At 37.9% G+C, this 12,205-nt stretch overlaps 1 pseudogene; it reads right to left on the bottom strand.

Annotated features, from left to right (window-relative positions):
- Nucleotides 1-9,708: 9,708 nt before the first annotated feature.
- LOC129092483 (olfactory receptor 52B2-like) lies at nt 9,709-10,643 on the bottom strand (annotated as a pseudogene).
- Nucleotides 10,644-12,205: the final 1,562 nt, after the last annotated feature.

Genomic DNA, 12,205 nt, shown 5'->3' with positions numbered 1-12,205 from the left:
TAGACATCTCCGTCTGCTTCTCTCTTAAATCTCTTTTGTTTTTCCAAAAATCAGATAATATTTATTCAGTAAGCACAGCTAGTGACAGTGTAGGCTCCATGTTAGAATTGGCATTTTTAGTAGCAGCGAGGGGTGTGGGCTTAGCGAATGGTCAGTTGTTCGCCACGGGTATTGATTTGATAGCTTAGCATTGAAAAGCTGTTCGTAAATACCAAAATATCTCTCAACTACAAAACCGCTTGAGGAACATCGGCCCTGTCATTTATTGTTGTTTCATTTGGTAGACATTAATGTAAACATAAAACAGACTAGTGTAGTATATAATTTGATATCAAAGGATAAAGGAAGATGTCCAGGTCTGTTGATGCAGTTTTCTCTTCTGGGTTCAATGATCCCAATTGTATGCATGTCTGACTATGTTAGTCCCCATTGCAGCCATTTCACACAGTGAGACCATTTTTTTAAACTCTATGTCACTGTATAATGTGACCTATCGTGCTTCTAGGATAATCACAGCCCCATAAAACTTTACAACCACAAACTAGATGCTTAGGTCATTCAGAGAATGTATAGCTTTCCATGGTATATTTACAATGAGGGGGCTTCCGAGCACTTTCCAGTAGAGAAGTTCTCTCGATCTAATCACTTAAAAATGCAGTTCTTACATAAGTCTCAACTGAACTGCAGTAAAAAACAGGATTTCATTGCAGAATTTTGCTAAATGGTTAAAGCTATCATATACAAGCTCAAATTAGCTGTAGTCAATATTCAATGTGATTGCACAATCTCAGAGTTATCTTTGTAAAACAACATAGTTGGTTAGGATTCACAATGTCTTGACTGATGTTTTGCTTTGAGATTTTTATCTATTTATCTATTTTTATTTTCTTCTTGTTATTTTATCGTGATATTTTGTTGAATATGCCTTTGCGGAACGCTTCAATCAAAGTGACAGAATTTATGATAGGCAGTTTTGACTCAAGCAACAGACCTGTGGTGGTTGGTGTGGTCATTTTGATTTCCCATGTTCTAACCATTATAGCCAATATGTTAAACATCATCTTTACTATTTATGACAAGAGATTAAACAAACCAATGTACCTTCTGATTTGCAACCTTGCTGTTGTTGATATACTGTTCTCCTCCAGTAGCAGTCCAACAATGACTGGGGTTTTAGTTGCTGGAGTTCATACTATGTCATATGTGCCTTGCTTGGTTCCAATGTTTGTCGTACACCTGGGAGGGATTATGGAGATGTTTGCTTTATCGTTTATGTCATTTGATCGATTGAATGCCATTTAGCTATCCCTTTCAGTACCACAGTTATTAAACAAATGTGCACACTTTTGTCCTTACATATGTTCTGTGTTGCTTGTGGTTTTGTAGCTATACTGCCTGCAACTCTGCCTCCTCACCCTCAATGCTCCTCAAAGATAGAGTACACTTTCTGTGACTATGCTGCTATCATACGATCTACTTGTGTTGATGTCACTGACTATTTTAATCTGGTTTCCATCATGTTATTTGTTATTTTATTTTTCACTTTCATTTGTTTTGCCTGTCATACTTATATATAATATTTTTGTTAAATTGTCCACAAATAATGACAAAAGAAAAATGGGCAGCAAATGTTTGAGTCACTCAATCGTGATAACAGGTTATTACATTCCAAGATTTATCCGCATTGTCTTGACCAGGTTAGGCATTGTATTAACTCTTGATGCTCGCCATAGTTTAATGATTGGAACCATCCTCGGTACAACTCTTTTAAATCCTTTGGTGTGCTGTTTTAGGACTAAAGAAATCCAATGTAAGATCTTTAATATGTGATTTTTACTGTGATTTTACTGTAAAAGTTTCATCCTTTTATGGTTAAAGTATTATGCTAAAATGCTAAAATATATTCATGCACACGTTTTCTAAATTGTTTGCCAATGTTGTTTTTATGTCAATAAACTGTATTCCATTGTAGGTGTTCACAAAATGACATATATAATGATGTTCACTTTTGAAATGTTTAAACTAACATTGGCATAACATGTCACGTATTTGAGGACAGTTATTCACAAGTTAGTCCTCAAAGCCGCTGATGAAAAGGAAAACAAAACAACTAAAGACAATTTAGTTGTCTGTTTACTTCAAAGCGTCGGTTAATATCATAGCTAGGCTTGAATTTTATCCCAGTCTGGCCCAAAAGATGTATGATGTTGATAAATTATTTATCATCTGGAGGGCTACTGAACTACTTGATTCTGCTAGAACAGACTAAGTATATTGTTCTTGCTTTTATAAGTTGCTCTTAGCTGTACCAAGGCAGCTTAAGCGTTAGTGTTTTTGCTGTTTTTGTTGTTTTTGCTGTTTCTGTAATCAGGAACTGTTTTGAGAGGTGTGGTTTAGTTACAATAGGTCAATTGCCCTGTTAAGTACCAGGGGGAGTGGCTTACACTCCTGGCAGACAATGAGCATTAGTAGGTAGGTCCTTAACCACTGCTGGTGGCTGGAAGCGTCAGCTTTCAAGCGTCGGGCAAACGAAGGCTAGGGCAAACAAAGGCAACAGGCTTCTTCAAGCAATGACTTCTCGAGCGTGTACTTGCGCGTCAGTAATTTGTTTATATTGACTACCATGTGTTTGCATCCTATTTCTGTCCATTCCTCTGTCCGGTGGTCACGTAGACAGTGGGTCACTCCCAGGTGCTGTGACCCCACTAACCTCATCTATCCTACTCCTTCAGCTCATGGTGAGCAAGTGGTGTCAGGGGGGCTTTGGAATTGCCAGTCGGCAGTACCGAAAGAGTTCATCTCAGGCTACGCATCCTTGCTCTCCCTCAACTTTCTTGCTCTAACTGAGACCTGGATCACACCAGAAAACACCACCACACCCGCAGCTCTGTCAGATGTGTACTCTTTCTCTCACACTCCCAGAGCTGCGAGGCGAGGTGGTGGCACTGGCCTGCTAATTTCCCCAAAATGGAAATACTCTCTTGTCTCTGTTCCACAGTTCTCCCCTTCCTCTTTCGAATTTCATGCTGTTACTGTCACTTATCCAGTCAAGCTCACCATTGCTGTTGTGTATCGCCCACCAGGCCCCCTTGGTGAGTTCCTGGAGGAGCTTGACACACTAGTCTTGCACTTCCATGATGATGGCTCCGCACTCATCATGCTCGGCGACTTCAACATCCAGACTGATAAGTTAGAACCTCTGCTTTCCTTCCTCTCCTCCTTTGACCTTTATTTCGCCAACAAAGGTAAACGATATCAGATCCTCCTTCTCTCAGCCCCCCTCTCCCTGTCCACCCTCTCCCTCTCTACCCTCTCCAGCTCTTCCCCCTCAGCTCCCCCTTCCGTCTCCACACCCCATCTTACCCTATTTTGCTCCCCTCTCCCCTAACGAGGTCCTCAACCTTGTTACATCTAACCGCCCCACCACGTGCTCCCTTGACCCAATCCCCTCTTCTTCAGTCTATTGCGACTCAACTCCTTCCTTTCCTCACCCACCTCATCAACACATCTCTCGTCTCGGGATGCTTTCCCTCGGCTTTCAAGACTGCCAGAGTCACCCCCCTTCTGAATAAACCATCACTTGACCCCTCTGATGTCAAGAACTTCAGACCGGTTTCTCTTCTACCCTTTCTATCCAAAACACTTGAACGTGCTGTCTTTAACCAACTGTCTTCCTACCTCCACCAGAACAACCTCTTGGACCCCCACCAGTCCGGGTTCAAGGTGGGTCACTCGTCAGAGACGGCCCTCCTTGCAGTGACAGAGTCGCTTCACGCCGCGAGAGCGAACTCTCTGTCCTCTGTCCTGATTCTCCTTGACCTGTCAGCGGCGTTTGACACGGTGAACCACCAGATCCTCCTCTCCACCCTCGAGGGGATGGGCGTCTCAGGCTCTGCACTCTCCCTGTTTGCATCCTACCTGACAGGTCGATCCTACCAGGTGACATGGAGGGGGGCCGTTTCGGAACCACGCATGCTGACTACGGGGGTTCCACAAGGTTCAGTTCTGGGCCCCCTTCTCTTCTCGCTCTACACAATATCTCTGGGTTCTGTTATTCGCTCACATGACTTCTCTTACCATTGTTATGCCGATGACACCCAGCTGGTCTTGTCATTTCCCCCCAGTGACACCCAAGTGGAGGCACGCATTGCTGCGTGCTTGGCTGACATCTCGAAGTGGATGGCGACACACCACCTGAAGCTCAACCTGGACAAAACCAAACTACTGTTCCTCCCGGGGAAGGGTTGCCCCCACCGAGACCTTGTCCAGAAAGCTGCAGCTCGTCTGGTGTTCAATAGCCCCAAGTTCTCCCACACAACTTCCCTTTTCCGTTCTCTACACTGGCTGCCTGTAAGAGCTCGCATCCAGTTTAAGACTCTGGTGCTAGCCTACAGGGCAGTGAAAGGAACAGCTCCTTCCTATCTCCAGGCCATGGTCAAGCCCTACACCCCCGCCCGACCACTTCGCTCTACTGCCTCGGGGCGATTGGTTGCCCCGTCGCTCAGAGGTCCCTGCGGCCGATCGACCCGGTCACGTCTTTTTTCTGTCCTGGCCCCACAGTGGTGGAATGAACTCCCCACTGACGTCAGGACAGCAGTCGCTGCCCATCTTTCAGCGCAAGCTGAAAACTCACCTCTTCAAGAAGTACTACCCTGAGCCTTCCTCATAGCACTTATTGCATTCATATTAGTTTGTTGCACTTATTGTATTCGTATCAGTTCGTTGCACTTATTGTATTCGTATTAGTTTGTTGCACTTATTGTTTTCGTAGTAACTTGCTTCTGCACTATACTTTTGCTCTGGTTTATGCTTTTAGATGCTTGTTTAAGAAAGGAGATGCACTTATGACTTCTGGTGACTAGTAGTTCTCTTGAATACCTATGTTGAATACACTTATTGTAAGTCGCTTTGGATAAAAGCGTCTGCTAAATGACTGTCATGTAATGTAATGTATCATGGTATGTTTATGTTAGCGATATATATCATAATGTTTTTCATTTTGAAATACTGAATAAATACTTAAGTCTATAATAGTAAATTATAAATTTTAGCTAATACAGTTTATAATGTATCTGAAAAATGTGTGTACTCACAGTACTGCAAAAATGTGATATTGCCATAAAACATTGAAGTTATCCACAGTGCCCTAATACGACCAGTTATATTCAAGGGAAAATTTGAATATATATATATTTTATATTTTATATGAATTTGATTTGGTTTTTTTTGCCTTGAATTCATTTTAAAACTACAAACTCCTTTTAGAAAAGGTTTACTGAAGTGTATTTATATTTCACTGAACTACTTTTGGAAAGACCTACATTTATAATGTTATGGCACAATCAAGATAGCTAAGTGTCTCTTTTCGCTTGTATGTCAAACTTTGAGAAAGCGATGTTCATGACTCAACCTTACTGAATCAGAGAGCTGTATGTCAATTTTGGACCTATGACCAAATGTAATTAGTTACTGCAACTGGCATCTAGTTGAGTGAGATATTTTAAAGCCATTTCCATGGCTAATAAAGTTTTATTCTATTTTTTTTTTTTTTACGTTATTTAAATCATAATTTATAAAGTGAAAGTTAGAGGCAAACCACTATTCGACTTTCACAAACTCACTTGTCTGTCACTGTTGGAAATGTAGCAAAACAAATCAGTAGCTGTTTACTGCATTGTGTAACCAAATCCTCCGAGGTTCATTACCAGAGCTAACCCAGAGAGTACATCACTCCGGAGGGCTCAGAGTGACACATCTTTCCCACAACACTTCGTCAACATAGAAGTCATTAACCCTAATGAGCAAAGTTAAAGAAAGAAACAGTAACCAGGCGTCGGTAGCCATGACGCAATGTTAGTAACAAAGTTCAGTGGGAGAAGAAATCCTCTGATGGGTGACGACATGCATGCTAACAGCTAAGTAATCAGATACTGGTAAACATTATTAGAAGCAAATTTGTATAGATTTCCCAAGGTTTGTGAATTACAAAACAAGTTAACAGCCTTTATTAGAAACTGGCTTGCATCAGCCACACATCTTTCATTTTGTGTTCATAAAACAATATTCAATATATGATAATTAAAAAGCAGACATAAAACAGCAATGACATATGGAATGATACATACAAGTACTGAAAAAAGTGAAAAATGTAGAATGCAACTATAGTTTTGTTAATCAGAGTATTGGTTAAGTCTTTAAATAAACGTACTTATTCAACATGTCAAGTTTGACATCATATCAGCTGCCCTGTGCCAAGTTTTGTGCTTTGTGGTACACCCAATATTAAGCACGTGTAGTTATAGTTTATGGATTAACCTTTATCTATTTGATAAATGTATTTTGTCAGCATTGATAATTTGGAATATATAGTATAAACACACTTTTGCCACCACAAAATAAACAAAACTGTTAGTTTTAATGAGGGTAAGGGTGTATTGTTCAGTAGTCCTTTGGTGCACCTTGAGGGAAATTAGCACAAATGTGTAAAATTTTTGTCTAACTTTAGCAGTATTATATCAACATCAATCATACTTCAAATCATGTGTTTTCTGAGGTTTAATTACATAGAATTACAGCCTTGATTGGCTGTTAGTATTGCTGGGGTCAATGACCATTCAGATGTTTTACAAATTTCTTAAACAAAGTTCTTGTCTTACTTCTCTCTTGACTGTATTGGCCTGCAGTTAACTGTGATTTTACAAAACCTTAAACAGCATGTTTGTACATGGTTTTGATATATTGTACCCATGTAAGATAGTACAGAAATATATATTCAAACTTTGAGAATTTACTCTTATTGCTGATCTGCATAAAAAACAAGGAAAATGTATTGATAAAATTATCAATTAAATGATTACTTGAGGATTCATTAAATGCATGATCAGTGTACAGTCACTGCAAAGTATTTTAGCTTGATCATATCAGGCGCATTCATTGATATTTAGCAAGATTATATATTATTTGCTTCTTCTGCATTAATAAATATTATATTGTGCAAATAAAACATTAATGGAGACAATGGAATGTTATTATAAGTTGGAAATTAACTGTGTAGACTATGTGTGAGGTCATGAAATTAGGGTGTGCAATAATGAATTTGAACACAGTGTGGAGACAAAATATATTTCAGCATGGCCCTGTAAGAATGATTATCAAAAGAGTGATTAGATGTTTTTCAACTTTTAAAGGATTTCTTTTAAATCACCATTTTCTGAAAGATTTTATTCGTCATATTTGGAATAATTGTCTCCATTGGCATGAAGTAGGCAAGTGTGCTTCTCTATTCAGATATTGAAAGACTCTTTCAAAGACTGTGAATATACAACAACAACATATTCAGCTTCATTTCAGTTAACTTTAACCTGCTTAGGTGGCTCCAGCTTCCATTTAATTAGATTTTTGTTCTGCCCAGTTTGATTGTTTTTGACTTGACTAAAGTATTGACAAAAATAGACAGGAAATTGGGGAGAGAGAGTGGCAAAGGGCCAGTGGTTGGACCCCGATCCGGGCTGCTTATTCAAGGACTCAGCCTTCGTACATTAGGGCCCCACACTACCATTTCAGCAATGGGTTGCCCCAGTGTTTCACGATCACTATTGGGATTTATTTTCTAATTGTATAGACTATTTCTTAACTATACTGAAAGTTTTTCTCAATTAAGTTAAAATATCTATTTACATGAAGAACAGGTTTAAAGATATTATAATTATTATTTTAATTAAATGCAGGCAAATATACCATATACCATTTACAATGTGCACTTCCATTGCTGTGTGATGTCGGACAACTGCTTCTTCATGAAGTCACATGTAGGAATTCCGTCTTTGAGTGGCGTTCCATTGCACTTTTTTTAGCAAGGAGGTCGGAAATTTTGAAGTTGTCCGAGTTCTGGAATGTAGCTTGTACTGCTGGGGAAAGGAATGTTTGTATTTCACTTTTATTGTAGCACTTGCTATTTAAAAACTCTCTATTATCTGGCACCTTTCCCTTTTGACACTTGATAGTTCACTTGCTTTTTCCACTTTCACCATGCTACCTTAATTAAAAGGTTATCATTGTTACATATAATTAAAAAGAACATATGAGTTTCTGTTCGTTTGCCCCCATTTTTCACATCATGGATGCTCACAATGTGGTTGTTGTTTGCTGTATAAGTGATGGTCAGAGTTTAGTTTTGGAGCATCAAAGTTACAAATTAAAAACAACAGTCAGTTGATATGAAGAAGAAAATAAGGGGTTCAAATGCAAAAATAGATGGTTGAGATCAAGGGTCAACGTGATAAAACCAAGATTCAGTTTTATGTGGTTTCAGGTTTATCTGGAGCCACATATCATATATACTTTCTTTGAGCTTACTAAAACCAGATTGTTTCAATGCTTGTTTTTTTTTTGTTGTTGCTGGTTTAAGTTCACTCTATAGGTATAGCGTGCTTTGTAGAAATAACTGTTTCCTTACTAGCCTTGTTTTGTTCAGGGCTGGACTCCCATCTCTACTGACCTCAAACGACACAAGAGGACAGCATATCACACAAAATGTAACAGATCCATACAGTGTTGAATTAACAAAGAGCAGATTCATGTGCTTTCTGTTTATTTGTTGGCATGATTAAGGTTAATGTGTAGTGATGGCGCCCTCTGTTGTTTTTGTATTGTGAATGCACACAATACTATGGTAATGTGTTTAGTGCAACTTTGGCAAGACTTGAATGGAAGGATAAGACATTTATCTATATTTTAATTACAATCAAATAACAATTGATCTTTAGTTTACATCCTTAATTACCATCCAAGAGAGCAAAACTGGTATTGTTTTCATATTGTGAATCTGTGTGTGTCATCAAGGCATGATGTGGTCCTGGGAATACCAGGAACTAGAACAGAAGCAGTTTTGAGTACTTTGCCAGGGGATAAATTCTGTCTGTGGACAGATTTTTTTCAGTGCAATGGCGTCACACGCGTGCAAGATGGTCTCATTTTTTTTTTCTGTTATACAAACACTATTCTCTCTGCTTTGTTTATTCTGTAATTTAATCACATTTTAATATTCTTAATCCAATAGGTTTCATCTGCACAAATCAACCCAATCTGATGTAACTCAAAATTCAGGTGGACTTGTTTATTTCATATGCCTCAGCGCCTCACAAACTTTGTGAGAAGATAACATCAAAAAACAACATGAAGTAATAAGATAGCATTCATGGTCACAGCAAACTTGATGAGGCACTAGAATCATCAACCTTTTTACATATTAGATTAAGTGCAACTGAATCTGATATGCAGTTTATATGATCATTAAATCATATAAACTGTTTATCAGCTGTTAGCTGTTATTGGTAGGTAGTTTGTCGGTTTTCTGACAAAAATATGCATTACATAACTGACAAACACTGGTGAATTATAAAAGTGTTTGTATAATGCAGGAGGACAAAAAGCAATTGCTTTTCATTTATTTCAAGTAGTATAATACTAATAATGCAATTATGAGTTATGCAATAATAATGTAAATTACTGTTAAACACAACTGTACTGTAGTTTTCAAATGCATAATTTTTTGTCAGAAACTTGAACTTTACATGAACATTAAAGGCAAATTTACAGATTTTTTGGTGGGAAGAAAAGGATTTAGTAACAAAGAATGTATTCATAAGGTAGCGAAACAAATACAATAGTCAGTGTCAGAACTGAAAGAAGTTATAGCTTGCCTTATACTTAAGATGGAAAGACTTTATACCTAAAAAAGTGCACTACTTTTTCTCGAATTTCTTTTGTTTTCAGTCCATAGATGATCGGATTCAATGTCGGTGGGAAAATTAAAGTTGATACCCCCATGAACCTCCTTAAATGTAGGGATATGTTTTGTATTCTGTACGAAATTATGGTGAAAAGACCCATACACTCCAAAAGGAGAAAAACTGTCAGATGTGTCGCGCACGTCTGCAGAGCTTTGGCTTTTGTGTCAGATCGTTTGGATGTGAAGCACGCAACAAGTATCTGGAGATATGTGTACAAAATCATCCCATTACCTATCACTTGTGAAATAGCAACTGAAAGAAGCCCATAAATGTTGTTGATGGTTGTGTCGGCACAGACCAGAGTCAGCAAAGATGGATTATCACAGTAAGGGTGTGTCAATTCAGATCGACAGCGGGGTAAACGCAAAAGCAGAAAAAAAGCACACTTATCATAACTATACAACTCATCCACACAACTGTGATTATTCTCATAATGTTAGCATAAGTCATAACAGTGTTATATTTCAAAGGCCAACATATGGCAATGTATCTATCATATGCCATAGCAGTCAGAATCAATACCGTACCTGCTACATAGATGTGGATAAAGAAAGCTTGGGCAACACAAGCTGAGTATTGCATTGTCTTTCTGTTTGTCAGTAGGTCATTGATGATCTGTATGAAGAAGGCTGAGGAGCCTATTAGGTCGTTGATGGGTAGGTTCAGCAGAATAAGATACATGGGCTGATGCAGAGATTTGTTCAGTACAATAGTGAGCATTAGAAGAAGGTTGCAGAAAAGTATGATCATGTAGCTCAGAGATGCAAATAGAAATGCAGGATAGACATTTTCAGATGAGTGGTTGAAGCGATTTAGCACCACAACAGACGATGTGTTGTACAAGTTTTCCATCTTGATGCTCTTCCTTCCTAAAACATTTTAAACAATATTTCATTATTAAGTGGCATAGCTATTTCATACACAACATACATTTGGCAAGATTATAAGAGACATAATAACACAAGAAATCTATACAGAGATAATGTTGTAAAACAGTGTGAAAATTCCAGTTGTATTTGCATAATAATTAGCAAGTTGTAAATGATCTTTGCTAAGGACAGAACTTACCAAATTAAAGCCCGAACAAGTCCACACCTCTTCAATTTCAGTCTATATGAAACATATATAATATATGCTACTTTACATAAATAACAATTTGTAGTATTTTGGATGTACAGCTGTGCACTTAAAATCCAGGAACAAAACACACAGAGAGGACAGACAGAAAACAGTACATATGAAACATGTGCTGCATCATCACTGTCCAGTACTGACAACAATGACCAACTGGTAAGCTGTTCAGAGGGATAAGCAGCTTTATATAAAATGAGGGATTTCTGTTGAACACCAGACAGCTCCCTAGAGTCTCCTGGTTTACCATAAAGTGTATCTTCAGATTGTTATGACTTAAGCATGGCTCACACTTTGGAAGAATATTACATTAGTATTTAGTCAGCAGGGGGGTAAAGGAGCGGATTCTAGGGGCCCATGATGGAAGGGCCCCTAATGATGATGAAATTATAATACAGAAAAAATAATGACACTAAGTTATTAAGTAACATTATCACACATGTTTTATTTTCCATGTGGTACAATTCCTTTATTTGTTTTGGAAGCTCAACCCCCAGGGCCCCCCCTTCCCCCTCTATTTACGTAAAATGGTTCAGTCCGCTGTGTTGGGGGCCCTTGGAAAAGATTCTTTTCATGGGGCCCAAAAAGCGGCGCCCCTGACCGTAGTTACCCTGCTACCACCCACACATTAATAAAAAGTCAAAATGATTCGTTTGACTCAGAGACGTTTATAAAAAATATTTTTTATTGTTAACAAAACTAATTAAAGTGAATTGTATATGTTTTCTGATTTATTTTATATATCATGTTTTTGAACCTAGGATGGTAGAGGCATCATCCATACAGGTATGTTAAACAACAAAGGTGACCTTGGTTTCCGCCCAGCGGAAGGATTTTTTTAAAAATATATTCTGACATTTCTAAACTACTCTTTATTTCTGTATTGTAAGAAGTGGCTGCACATAAGACAGGTCAATGCTTTCTCTTACAATGAAAAAAAATAAAGACACAGGTTTCAACTCCAATTATGGCATTCAGATTGAATGGCCTTTATTATATAAAAAAAAAAAAAAAAACTGTTTTATTTATTAAAATGTTTTACGTTATAAGAACAGTGAGCAACATGCAAATAAGAAACAGAAAGCTAACAAATATGAGGTCATGGGAATATCAGTATAGATAGGCAAATTTGCCTAATTTAAAATAAAATGTTGCACATGATACATTACAATAATTATAAAAGATCTGCTTTGTTGGCTAAATAAGTACAGGAATTTATCCAATTATTTTTGGAGTATGTTATGTTTATGTGTTATATATTTTAATGTTTTTTTTAAGCCAGT

The sequence above is a fragment of the Anoplopoma fimbria genome, chromosome 1 (genome assembly GCF_027596085.1).
Source record: "Anoplopoma fimbria isolate UVic2021 breed Golden Eagle Sablefish chromosome 1, Afim_UVic_2022, whole genome shotgun sequence".
Classification (NCBI taxonomy): Eukaryota; Metazoa; Chordata; class Actinopteri; order Perciformes; family Anoplopomatidae; genus Anoplopoma; species Anoplopoma fimbria.
This window is presented reverse-complemented; position numbering and strand designations above follow the sequence as displayed.